General features: G+C 40.5%; 2 pseudogenes; both read right to left on the reverse strand.

Moving 5' to 3' along the window:
* Positions 1-1,176: 1,176 nt before the first annotated feature.
* LOC114614849 lies at positions 1,177-6,753 on the reverse strand (annotated as a pseudogene).
* A 366-nt stretch (positions 6,754-7,119) lies between these two features.
* LOC114614891 overlaps positions 7,120-14,403 on the reverse strand; it is an 8,610-nt pseudogene continuing 1,326 nt past the window's right edge.

The following is a 14,403-nucleotide window of genomic DNA, read 5'->3' on the forward strand; positions in this document are numbered from 1 at the left end:
GGTCCTGGGACCCTCTTGCTTTCCTGGTATCTGGGACTTTCTGGTGGCTATGCCCAGTTCCCATCTCCCATTGCTACACACCTCTTTTTGATTTCCTGACCCTTTGTATATCATCTCCTTATCCATACCTCATCCTTCCTTTCCCCTTCCCTGTCTCTCTTCCTCCTAAGCCCCTCCCACCCTCTACCTCCTATGAGTATTTTGCTCCCCCTTCTAAGAAGGACTGAAGCATTCACACTTTGGTCTTCCTTCTCACAGGCCATATGAAACTTAAGGCTCCCAGACACTATTGCTGACACCAAGAAGTGCTTGCTGACAGGAGCCTGATATACCTGTCTCCAGAGAGGCTCTGCCAGAGACTGACAAATACAGATGTGGATGCTAGCAGCCAACCATTGAACCGAGCACGGGGACCCCAATGGAGGAGTTAGGGAAAGGACTGAAGGAGCTGAAGGGGTTTGCATCCACATAGGAAGAACCAGTGTCATATGAGGGGAAAAAAACAAAAGCAAAACAAATAAAAAACTGAAATCAGGATCATTACTGTTTTCAAGAAGGGAAGCAAATAAATCTAACAGCCATCACCAAGAAGACAGCAAGGAAAAGCTGTAAAAGGAGAGGTGGGCTATTCACCAGGGAAGAACATTTAGACCTAGGTTCAAGCCCAAAGAATACCTTTGTTGGCCAGCCAGTGACTGTACTAGGTGATCAAGACCCAAGTTTAGTCCTGAACTTGTCTCAGGATGAGCTTTTAAGCACAAAATCTGCATCCTGGGTTGACAAGCCTCAGCTAGTAAGAACAATTAGCCAGAAGTGGAAACAAAGTTAGTACACTTAGGATTTATCTGATCTATGGACTTTGATGGATTAGGTCTTAGTTCTAACTTTGAAAACCAGAAACATATTTGTGGATTCTGGAAATGACATATACTATAATTCTTTAATTGAGATAATGGACACTCTAGCACAACTTTTAAAAAAAATGTGCACAGACATACAAGACAAAGCCAAATGGAACTTCTCTTATGTCTTAGCAACACTTGGATAAAATCAAAAACATCAATGTAGTCCACTCTGCTTTGATGAGACTGCAGTTCAGATCCCAGAGTTTGATTGCTTGACAAGACGTATTCTTGCAGGGATAGTATCGATTGATCCTGCAACTTGCATCTTGTATCACTTGATCTTGCAAGGATACAGAGAAGGTATCTTCTTAATGACAAACCTAGTTTTAGTGGTGACACCACTCTTTGTAGCTGAGTGTGCATGGGACTGATAACCAATCACTATTGGAGGAAGCCCTAGCCTTTCCTTGTATACCACCTGGGCATGCGTGTGACCGTGTCTCTGACCTCATGTTCAGTAGTTCATGTTACTGTCTTATCTCCTCAAACTCTAACATTAACAACTGCCCCCATCACTGTGTCATCAAAAGATTTTCCAGTTAGGCAAGTGGTCAAGGTCACTTTGTCTCTCCTATTTGTTCAGTGTAATTACCCATCCACCTCCAGGTTTATTTTTCATCTTCCTACAAAGGCTCAGTAGTAATCAGAGCCAGACATTAAATTACTAAATAACTGAACAAGTTTGTATAGAGCCCAAAAGTTTTCAACGGTATTAAACTTAGAGATCAATTGAAGGTTTGCTTGCTGAGTTTTTCTTTTATTATCCTTGAAAAACCAGAGTATCCAGTGGTTCAGTAGAGAATGTTTATCACAGTGTTCTGTATTAACAACCTCCTGATTAAATTCTGGTTTTTATCCTGTCCTGTAGAAATGATTTCTGGTTCCACAGTTCACTGTCTTTGATTGATCTGCTCCACCTGGTTAAATGTTTGGATCCAGTTAGGTATCTATTTGTTTCTAAGTATCAGTGTGATTCTGTGTGTGAGTTGTGGAAACAAGTGTGTATTGGGTGGGAAGGATTCATTAAAAGCCAAAGGAAAATTTATTCCCTTGAGACAGGGTTATGGCTGGTCTTTGCAACTTTATGGGTTCTTCTTTTCCCCACCTTTTATCCCCCTAGTTTCACTCCCTATCACTAGATAAGAGAGAAAGGAGAGAGGCAGAAAGAAAGGGGGGGGGGCTGAATCTAATTTCTTTCTTATTTTTTTGTTGTTTGCTTTTTAAGCATCACTACTAACAAACTACAAGCAATTCTACCTCTCATGGCCCTAGCATTTATACACCCTCTAAAAAGTACCCAGAATTCCAAATGTTTCACATTTGCGGAACTATCTGCAGCTGGTAAAACCATGCCTCTCCTAGACCACAGAGACAAATCATTTACTGTAGAACGTCTAAAGCAGCCCCTATCCTCACACCTAGGGTTAAAATGAAAGCATATTCTTTTAATGTTTCCTGTGTTTTTTCAATGAAACAAAAATTCCAGAATTCTCACTATACAAGGTCTCTCACTGAATCTGAAATTCCTGAATTGGGCTATGCCGGCTAAGCAAGAAGCTTCCGGGATCCACCTGTCACCACCTCACAATGCTAGAATTACAGGTGCCTGCTATTTTTATGTGGCGGCTGTGGGATCTAAACGAACAGCACAGCAAACATTTTCACCCACTGGGCTGTCTCCCCAACTCCTCGACATGATTTTATGAGCATGTCCCTCCATATCCACAATCACGATCTGGAGAAAAGCTTCTGTCTCTCTCTCTATCTCTTGCTGCAGCACTGATCAGCATACATACACTTCTCTCCATGTATGCGCAGACGTGTTTTGGTTCCTAAGCTTAAGATGACAGGTTGGAAGAAAAAGCATTTTTGAAACCGATTTCCAAATCACCTAGGAGATGCACTTTTCTTTGTGAAGTTTCCTTTGAGCAAAGTTGCTATTACAGTTAACTACAAGCCAGGCCCGGTAGTATTTTTCTTGTTATATGGCTGTGTATCAGCCATTGGCTAATATGAAGAACCTAGTCACCAGCTTTCTTCCTTTTTACTCCTCCCTGTTCCTGTCCCTTAACCCAGACTTACACTAAGAAAAAAAAAAAAGTGCTATTCTGTCTAACGTATTACTGACCACACGTTTTCAGTATGGGTTGAGATTCGAACTAAAAAGTCAGAGACACCAAATTTCAGAGCACTCTAATATAGAAAACCCAGAGATGTAGAGAATTACTTAAACACTAAATTCTAGAAGAAACAGAATGTGCCTGAAGTCTTTATTATTATTGAGCTATCAAAGGTGGAGTGGCTTCTCTCAGAGTGATTGAGATACTCAGATTACCCACTCTGTGTGCTCCCAATCAGTATCATGCAATATTTTTCTCACCCAGTGTCTTAGTCAGTTTCTATTCCTGCACAAAACATCATGACCAAGAAACAAGTTGGGGAGGAAAGGGTTTACTCAGCTTATACTTGCACATTGCTATTCATCAGCAAAGGAAGTCAGGACTGAAACCCAAGCAGGACAGGAAGCAGGAGCTGATACAGAGGCCATGGAGGGATGTTACTTACTGGCTTGCTTCCCCCAGATTTCTCAGCTTGCTTTCGTGTAGAACCCAAGACTACTAACCCAGGGATGGCACCACCCACAATGGGCAAGCTCCTTCCCCCTTGATCACTAATTGAGAATATGCCTTACAGCTGGATCTCATGGAGGCATTTCCTTAAGGGAGGCTCCTTTCTCTGTGTAACTCCAGCTTGTGTCAACACACAAAACCAGCCACTACACCTAGTAAGACAGCTGTCTGCAACTGGATGACATGTTGCTATGAATTAGAATTGTAGATTATTAAATTTGCTGTGCCGCCATAACTTTACAGGCAAGGAAGATCATCCAAAGCCAAAGAATATTTATTGGTAAATCCAGGATTAGAATCCATATCTGGTGTTTCTCTGTTGCAATCAAAATAACTTTTCTAAACAGCTTCCATGGAAATTAAAATTCCCAGTCTTGAAGTCACTCATTTGTTTTAAATTTGTCTCCAGAGAGCTCTTAGAAAACATTCCCTTCAGGATTATAGTGTATTCTCATAGCATCCAATTTGTTATAAATTGCCTTACATTTGATTTTCAGATTGGTTCCTGGTCTCTACAAAAAGAACCAAAAGAAAGTCGGATTCATTAGACGGAGACAGGTGTGTCTGGACTGTGTGAAATAAAGTCCAAAAGTGGCCAGAACAACATTCTAAGTATGTGTTTCTCAGAGTATTTGTGATCTGTAAGATGATAATTATGGGGGAAAAAGAAAGATAGTTCTAATTAAATTAGATGAGACTTTGGAGCAATCAGAGTTAAATGGATTTTAATTTTTCTCCGCAAAGCATTCTGTAAAGATTATGAAGACAGCCAGGTATGAAGATGTTTATAGTCTCAGCATTCTGAGGGAATAGGACAGCAGGCACAAGGCCAGCTTAGACAATCTAGCAAGACCTTCTGTGGAGACAAATAAAGACCAACTGCAGAGAATACATTTTCAAAGCATACATCTGACAAGACTCACATATAACATTCAAGGACCTCAGTAAAACAAATAAAACTGCAACTGGACAGTGGACAAAGAAATAGAGAGACAATTGGTAAAAAGCATGTATAGCGGATAGAGACATGGAAAGGTGTTTGCCATCAGCCAACAATAAGGAAGCAATGAGGTTTCATTACACTGACAGAGAAGGGCCACCATTGAAGAGACTGGTGATGGCAACCGTTGGCAGAGAAGTTCATAAGCAGATTTCTCTCACAGGGCTGATGGGTGAGTAAAGTGGCGAAGCCAGCTAGCTGCTCTAGGAAATGATTAAAGACAGTTCCTCAGAAAGCTAAATATAAACTTAATGTATGACTAAGCAATCACACTCCTAGACATCTATTCCAGAAAAATGAAAGCACATGTGTATAAAAAATGTATATCAATGTCCTTCGAAGGTTTATTTATAATAGCCAAAAGTTGGAAATAACTCCAGTATCTTTCAATAGTTGTATATTCAAAGAGAGAGTGGTGGGAACCCAGCATGGAAATGAATATCCATGGATATGTGCAGTGCCCCGTCTCTCAGGGAAAGTATGCTGAGTCAAAGCAAGTCACTATGAAGAGTCTACATACTGTAGGATACTGTTTCACACCATTCTGAAAAGGATATTACTTGCACAGCTGGATGTAACGACCTGTTCTGCTGCACGTTTGGGGGCCACTCTGTTCCGACCCAAGTTGCTGCTCCGGTCCGAGGGTCTGAGTCTAGGAAGAGAGAGAGTGGGAATAGAGGAGGAGCGAGAGATTCGAAGAATGGCGACAAGACAGAGTCTGATCAAGTCTCTCTTATTGACAGGAAATCCTGGGTATGTATACACTTTACCACGTGCCTTGCCCTCGTGGACAAGCAGGGGAACACAGCTGAAGGCACTATGCCACGTGCCTTGTAGCCATGGGTACCACGTGTGCCTTGCAGCTGGGGGCACTAAACAAAGATGTTTATCAGAGTGTGCTTAGCTGTTGCGGGCTGTTGAAAACAAGTCTCTTGTCAGGATATATGGCTCTAGATGGCTGCAAAGATGATAGCTGCTTTCTGCTAGGAGTCGGCTCCCAACAGCTAGAAATAGTAATTTCTGAAGTATGAAGTGAGTACCACTCAAAAGATACAGCAGGAGCTCTAAGCTGGAGCTTAGCATGAGGAGCCATCAACATCCAAAAGACCCCAGTAGACGTGAAATTGTATGAAATCCCTGTGGAACAAATAAGGACAAGGACAAGGACCAAGCCTTGCATCCTGAAACATACAATTAAAAACCTTGAAGAGAAGTACAGGGTGACGAGGGAGGACTGAGGACAGGCAAGGGGCACTTGAGTCTCGAAAGGCATAAAGCTAAGTCTGTCCTTGCTTCAGTTTTGTCATTTTATTTTCATGTCAGATGTATGTGAACACAACTTTCTGTGCAGGGAAGTATTAAGGACCAGGTTTGAATCCCCCAAAGAAACCAACACGTATTGTTCCTTTGAGCCAGTGGCTTTGAAAATTGGGAAATTTTCCTTAATTTTGTTGACCACAAGTACAGTAGCAGTCAGACGTGACTAGGTGCCAAATATATTTATTGCAATGGCCCATTTACAAGAAGTGATTTTAAAATTTTTGCTCTGGGGAAGGGATAGTCCCCAGAAAAATTTTCTCTTTTATTCTGTTTAAAACTGCACCAAAACATTCTGTTATAGTGCTATTCAATATATAAACTGTACTACTATTCATAAACTATGTTTTCTTAAATAAAACAGTATGGATCAGTGAAAAAGAAAAAAATAAGGCCAGATTTAAGAGTGGTAGGGAATAGGCTAATTTCTCTCTATGTTTAATATTTTCCACACTGTGGTTTTAAAAGTTTAAACAATGAAAAGAAAAATAAAATAATTTTGATATGTTTATAAAAATTTTCAATACATTAGATATATACCACGCCCATGCTCTGTAATTCTGTATGGACACCAGCTCCAGTGTGAAGCCACCATCCTACCCAAACAAAGAACTGGTCATTTAAGGAAGAATGCAAAATCTCTCTGGCATAGCTCCTCATTTAAATTTCTTAATGAGTTTTCTGGTCTCATTAGCCAAGGCTGGCCTTGAATTCCTAATTTTTCTCAAGAACTTAGATTTCAGGCATGCACTACCATGTCTAGCAAATGTACACTTTAAGCACAGAAGCTGTTGTAGCTTCATGTACTATAATTTGGTTAAAATGGATATTGTTGAGCTCACATTTTCTCTCCTTCCACATAAGACTGTTCACAGTCCCTCAGATTTCTTTCAGTGGCCATGCTTCTTTCCCTTCTCCTTCTTTTACATAGAATAGAGATGGGTTATTTTACCTAACCATGGTGATAATCGTGAACACGTAGTGTTATACACAGCATTACCAGTGTGCACATGGAGCTCATCCACCACACACTCAGCCTGTGCCTCTTCCATCTGCTATTGACTGATGAAGGTTACATGTGTGGTTACATGTCTGAGAACCTCAAGAGTGTAAAAGCGGATCTAAACAATCATAGTGAAAGCAGTTCTTGAATGCAATATAACAGACACATGTAAGACTGTAGTATACTTTTCTCCATCAAACATTGACAATTTCCCATTAGTTTTTCAAGCAGCCCCTTAAATGGTACAAGCAAATGGTCCCTTTCCTATTCACAAAATTCTATGATGTTTGGATGATTCACATACTCAAGAAGTGAGCCATCTAATACTCTAACACATCTAAGGACTTCCTTAATTATATCAAGATCTATGAATTACAAAACAATGTGTGGCTGATTTGCAAATGTCTAATTAAACTGCCATTGAAGGTGCTTAGACTTTCATTAGGAATTAAATGGCAAAGTGAACAGAACATGAACCTCCTTTCTCATCTGTGGTCGATAATACAATGATCTGGCAAGCTGTCTTCATCCAGGTCCTTTTGATAAAATGAAAGTACACATCTTGTTGTCTCACCAAGTTCTTGCAGTGGCCCAAACTTATCCATGTACTTTTTACAAGTTCTTATATGTACCTTTGTGTCACTGAGGCAAACCAGAGCCCTGTACTTAGCATAGTTCTGATAGTCCGATTCCATTCTTTTGGCTATGTCAGTTGCTGGCACTCCCTCCGAAGGAACGTATGCCTGGTAGAATGCACATGTTCATTTTTGATTCTTTGCACCAGTCTTAATACAGGGTTGATAGAACACGTGGACACATGGTCCAGCAGATCTGGACCAGCTGGTGCAGCCCCTCCAGGTATGTGGAGCATCAAAGGAGTTGATGGACAGCTCCAGATCCCTGCTGCCCTCTGGAGTCTCCAGGGTAGTAGAGGCAGTACTGACTTAGCCTTGGCATTGCCCAAAAGGGCATGTGTTGCATTTGATTGCCTCCTACATGAGTGTAACTGAGGAAAATAAATCCAAAGTATATCACTGACAACTTCTAATGTTGATCGTTCCCCTCATAGAGCTTAAGTTTCATAAATCAGGACCATATCTATCCAGCCCTCTGAGAAGCACCTCATATGTAGTGAGGGTCTGTAATATTTGGAATACTTAAGTCTGTTACAAACATCTAAACCATGCATTTATGGGAGACTCCCTTGTTAATGACTAAGCCCTGGGCAGATTTTGTCTGTAATTTTTATGTAGACAGAGTCTTCCCTTCTATGGGTAGAATTTTATAGATCATAAATTCAAATGCTCAGAGACCTTTAAAAGTTATTTATTCATACTGTCTCAACCAGTCTCTGACGCTGAACTATTGACTCAACAGAGCTTAGCTGAAACTGGCACTAATCTAATACTAACAATATTTTCTACTTTTTCCAGGCCCTTTCTGCCAAGAGCTTTAAACAGTGTCAAGGTAAGCAGGAAAAGGCCAAATCCTGAACTTTGCCCTGTAGCTGGCTACTGTTGGTGCTCTCTACTCCAGACTAAACTCCAGTTCTGTTGGACCTTGGGTCCACAATGACTCGATTATAGTTGTCAGTTATCCCAGAATCTTCATTGTCTCATATGTGTGCAGCAAAAACACTTGTGACAACATTCACAAAGATGGCTACAGCCACTATTGCAGACACTCTTTCTGTTTGCCTTTGTCATTCTTGTTTTATTTACAGGAAGGGTAGTGATGACAGATTCCTGAAGATAGATTTTGCATCTTGAGTCTCAAGTGATTCTCTCTCACTAGTACATCATCAGGCAATCTAAGGGGCCTGAGCTTCATCTGCAGACAACCATAAGCCTCCATCAGGGAAGCTTCGATCAGGGAAGCCAATGGTTACCTTTGAGGCATCTCTTGTCCTAGATGATCCAAGATTCATTAAGGGGTATAAGTTAAATCACTTCTGGAGGAGTACTCCTGCTTCAGGTCCAATGTTACTGTAGGGTCTAATGCAGAATAGTACCTAATAGGAGGAATTCCATGTACTGACCAGGAATAGCTGAGATAAAGAGAAAAAACAAAAGCATGAAGAAAAGAAAATGGTCAGTGCACTAGTGATTTATACAGTCAACACATATGATTGTCACAAACATTCCCTTAGGTACCAGTGAGCATCCTCCCAATTTTATAGAAGAGGAAACTGAGGTATGAACTGTAATTCTTTTTCAGGAAATAGTAAAAGTTTGGAAGAAAAAGTCATTTTTTTTTAAATTATCTAAGAGGAGGAACTGTCATGCTGTGAAAAACAAATTAAACTGGAAACATGCATACTAATTAGGGGCCGTTGCTATGGTGCATAGGCAAAGTGATGAACGCTAGACAAAAATCTTGTAGAACTTACTCTGTAATGGATAGAAGAGATATTTTACATTCCTCCCTGTGTACACCCTTCCTGTTTCTCCCTCCTCCCAAATTTGTTCTCATTCAAGGATTTGAAATTTGAGAGCTTCCTGCTCAGCTGGGGAGTAACTTCATTTCATTTTTGTTTATTAAATTGAATGAAAATGTGAGTAAATTTCTCTCCTTGAATTTTATGCTTCATGCTTTATGAGACAGGAAAGGGCGTTTCAGCTCTTCCTTCCATTCATGAAGGGCACAAAATGGAGCATCAGTTGTCCCATTGGTGAAGTGGACAATTATCTAGTTTCTCTCTTGGCTTTGGACCCAACTCTTTCTCCCCACTATGCCTAAGTTCACACCTATGGAAGAAACTAAAATGGTCCCACCTGTCACCCCAAAGCCAGTTTCTCTCTCTCCCTCCCTCCCTCCCTCCCTCCCTCCCTCCCTCTCTCCCTCCCTCCCTCCCTCTCTCTCTCTCTCTCTCTCTCTCTCTCTCTCTCTCTCTCTCTCTCTCTCTCTCTTCTATCTCCATCTCTCCTAAAGGTAAGAAGAATTATTAATGCCCAAGATTCTAAAAGAAACACCAGTAATAGTGGAAATAAGTAAAAGGCTTGTGTGCCCCATCCTGTATTTTCCACGGAAATACTTATCCCTGCATTGTTGCCTGAAGAGTGTTCTGCACAAGAATGAATTAGTGCCTCTGATCCTTTGGTTCCTTATCTACAAAATGTAAGTTAGTGATACCTGATCTTTAACCAGAATCACTCTATTCCTACTCCCCTTTTGAGGATCATTATAGAATATATATGTATAAAACATGGTGAGGTTTCTATCATCTCATTTTGAACCAAATCAAAGCTTCTTTAGGAAACCTTGATAACATGTCAACCATCATTAAAGAAAAAGGACAAAGATAAACAACAGGAGTCTTTGATTCTGGTGCCTGTTAATCAGTCCATTGGGAAAAAATCAAGAGCAAATCATTGTCTCTAACCATATTAAACCCTGACAGAGCTAACTTTCTGCATGTCTCAGATGCTCATCGGCCTCTCCCAGATCTAACAATCAAAGAGGTTTATTACTCTTTTTACTCTGTACTGAGCGAGGTAGCAAAGGCTAGAATAAAGTGAGGTCTGAAAAGCTGATTGTCCAGTGACTGGACCACTCACATCTGTGAGTGACTCAAGGAACAGCTACTTTGTAGCTAGTATCTTTTTTCCCTGTAAATATTATTTGAAAGTCATAAAGCAACTTAATGATGAAGTATGAAAACATGATAAAATGTGCTAATTAACTGAACTCACATTTGTTGATTATATACTACAGAAAAGGTGATAAAGTGGAAAGAGTAAGATCACAAACATGAATATGTGCTAGTTCCTGCTGACCTACTAAGAGCAAAAATGTATCAGCAGTTATGTGAAGAAAGATTGTGAAAGACACAGTGGAAAAAAAAAACTTTAATGACTTAGGTAAAGTTGAGCCTAGTAGTACAGACTGGAGGAAGTGGAAGGAAGTTCTAGAGTTCAAGACCAATGGTTACATAGTGAGACCCTGTCTTAGTTAGGGTTTTACTGTTGTAAACAGACACCATGACCAAAGCAGGTCTTATAAGGACAACATTTAATTTGGGATGGCTTACAGGTTCAGAGGTTCAATCCATTTTCATCAAAGTGATAGTATGGCAGCATCTAGGTACAGACAGAACTGAGAGTTCTACACCTTCATCTGAAGGCTGCTAGAAAACTGGCTTCCAGGCAGCTAGGAAGAGGGTCTTAAAGCTCATAGCTACAGGGCCACACTTCCTAATAGTGCTACTCCCTGAGCCAAACATATATAAACCATCACAGATCCAGTCTCAAAAAACAAAACAGAACTCTTGAGATGGCTCAGTGGGTGAAAGTGCTGGCTGCCAAGCCTGACAATCTGAGTTCAATCCCCAGAACCTACAGGATGGAAGGCGACAACCAAGTTCTATAAATTGTATTGTAACTTCCATATTTATACACATAGGCACCCCGCAACACACTAAATAAATAAATTTAATAAATATAATATATAAAATGGTTTTATAAATGTGTATATGGCTTTATATAAGTTCATATCTAATCATACTATCCATAACTAGAGTCATGTTTGGATGATTTGAAAATATTTTTGGCAAAGTGACATGTAATTTTCTTGTATCTATTTGCCTAATATGAAATTTTAGTAGTTACTTACTACATATTAAACTATTCTAAATTAGAAGAGATAATTAGTTAGAAATAAGAATGTTATCTTGTATGTATGTTTATGTGTATGTTCATATGTGTAAGGGATTCTTGAGGAGACCAGAAGAAGGCATTGAGTGCTCTGGAACTGGAGTTACAGGTTGTTGCAGGTATGGCCTAATGTGGATGCTAGAAACCAAACTCAAGCCTTCTAGAAGAATATCATTTGCACTTAACCACTGAGCCATCTCTGTAGTCCCAAGGTGGAGGTTCTTGTAGATGTATAAATCCTGCTTAAAGCTCAGTGGTTTGATAGGCTGTAAATGTAAATGTTGCTTTTATTTCCTCAGAGGAAGTGATGAGATGAAAGCTATACCCAGACTTTATGAATATATGGCTTGAGCTATATTTCCTTTTTCTCTACCATCCCTAGGCCTGGAAGCTTCTAGCCTCCATACAATCTAATTTCATGCAAGCACGGCCCTTGCAGTTTTCAGCTTCTATCATCCCTCTGCTAAAGTAGGCCTAGAATGTTTCAGCTTCTTGAGACTTATTGCTGAATAAACTTACTCTTTCTAGCTTTTTTCTGAACTCTGGCTAAGTGGCTCAACTTAGCTGTTCTGGCTCCAACTCTTCCCCAAATTGACTGATTCAAATCAGCTTCTCTCAGCTTCTGACTAAATCAATCTGTTTGGAAAGACTGCCTCTGAACTCTATGATCTCAAGTGCTCTGAACATGACTGCTCTTCTCTGAACTGACAACAACTGCACTCAACTGAACTTCACCAGACTGAACTGTGCTGAACTGAACTGACTCAACTGAACTGAACAGAAGCCTGTCTCCATCACTGCTCTTTAAGCGGCCTCTCTTTCCTGTCTGCTATCATGAGAGTTAGGTGTATTCTATCTCAGACTCATTCTATCAAATCTTTCTCTGATTTGTCACTTTGTCTGCCCCTCAATTAGATGTCACTATTTGGGATCAAAAGTGTCTGCACTCCAGCCAGATATGTGATCCCTTGTCAGAGCAGCCATGTTGCTGGATTAAAATTCGTCCACAATGGGCAAGTAGAGTTAGTGGTATGTGAGGTGCTAAAACAGAGGATAAGGCTTGAGAAGTAGCCCTGAGTGTAAAGAACAAAACAGCCCACTATCCTCTTCCTCCCTCGAATATAAGAAGGCCTATAAAGCTTTTTTTAAAAAAATCTGGTTGGGGGGGAGGGTCTTGAGAATTGACTCAATGGGTAAAGTGTTAGCTGTGCAATTCGAAGACCTGTGCTTAAATTTCCCCCTCCCCCCACACCCCTATAAAAAGCCAGGCATTGTGGCACTTATCTGCATCCCAATGTTGAGGAGGCACAAACACGGGGAAGCCTGGAGCTTGCTGGTCAAATCAGTGAGCTCCAGGTTCAGTGATAGTCCATGGCTCAAAAAGTAAGTTGGAAAGCATTTAAGGAAGATATCCAATGTTCAACTTCTGGCCTCCTCATGTACATGCATACATGTTCATGTGCACCCATACCTACGTACATGCACACACACACAGACACACACACACTCTGAACATTCTAGTTATAGTTCATAAATGTTTGCGTAAGAGTAATTCTTTCCCATTGTTTGTGGTATTGTAGAAAAATCTGTTCAGTGGGCTATGCTCAACAATCTAATTCAAAGTTTTATGTTTTGGTTCTCCTCCCAGAACAACCTCCTAAACACACACACACACACACACACACACACACACACACACACACGTTCCATTTACCTAGATAACACAGGAAGTCAAGGAGAAGGAAGACAATCCAAGATTAATGAGCCATTTTGGAAAGAGCGAGGTATTGTGGGGTGGAGGGCAGAGCTGTAGATGTTTGTCATGAAATCATCTTCTTTAACAAAGGAGCCTGGAACAAAACCATCTTCATGAAGTACAACTGCCCTCGTTACAAATGAGCTGTTACAAGGAAGGCTTTTCACTCAATTAATCTCTCTGAATGATTCTGTAGAGCGCTGAGTTCTGTGATTCATTTTGAAACAAATTTTCAGCCTTTCTCTCATGGAGGGCGGTTGTCAATGAGTACGCTCAGCTGTGTACTCCAGCACCTCAAGCCCAGTGAGTCAACAACTAGAATCGAGGACCAATTACCTTCACCTTGTTTTTCCTCCAAGAACTTTTACCATTTTATTTTCCCTTTTGTTGCTAATGTCATTTTCCCTTGCTAATATTGTTTCATAACATCTGCCAGAAAAATAGGAAATCACTAGCAATCTTTGTGGCTTGTCTCTCCAGGTCACAGAGGCTGTTGTAATATAAACCTCAATTGGCTGAGAACAATGTGTTTGATAAACTCTGGGTGTTAAGTACTCTGGAGAACATAATTTCTGAGTGGTGGTGCAGGGCATAATGAGTTAGGAAGTTGTCATGGTGGGGCTGCTGTAGAAATGGGAACTATTTACTCACTGAAGTAATTTCTGAGAAAGAAACTTGGAACAGACTTCAGAGGATTCTCTATGTCCAGACCTTCTTTTACTAAAAGAGCAAACCAGTGGCCAGGAAGAACATCTTCCAGCCTTGATGGGCCTCAAGCCCCCTCTGGTGCTGAAATTTCTGGAGTCTTAAGTGACTTGGGCCTTACATTCACAGTCAGTGAAGAATAAGTGTAGTAACATCAAATCCCAGGATTTCTTTACCCAATAGTCCAGAGCTGTACAGAATAGTACCATCACATCTAATGCTTAAGAAAACCATGACGTATTCTCAACTCCTTGTTATTCTGGAAGCTTAAACATTCCTAGCAAAGTTGTACACAGCCAGTGTTAGGAAGTACAATCTGACTGTTTGAGAGGACATGTCCTTGGGCAATGCAGTATCCCATTTCTCAGATCCACTCTTAACCAAATGGTGTGTGTGTGTGTGTGTGTGTGTGTGTGTGTGTGTGTGTGTGTGTGT

The sequence above is a fragment of the Grammomys surdaster genome, unplaced genomic scaffold (assembly GCF_004785775.1).
Source record: "Grammomys surdaster isolate TR1022 unplaced genomic scaffold, NIH_TR_1.0 130, whole genome shotgun sequence".
Lineage (NCBI taxonomy): Eukaryota > Metazoa > Chordata > Mammalia > Rodentia > Muridae > Grammomys > Grammomys surdaster.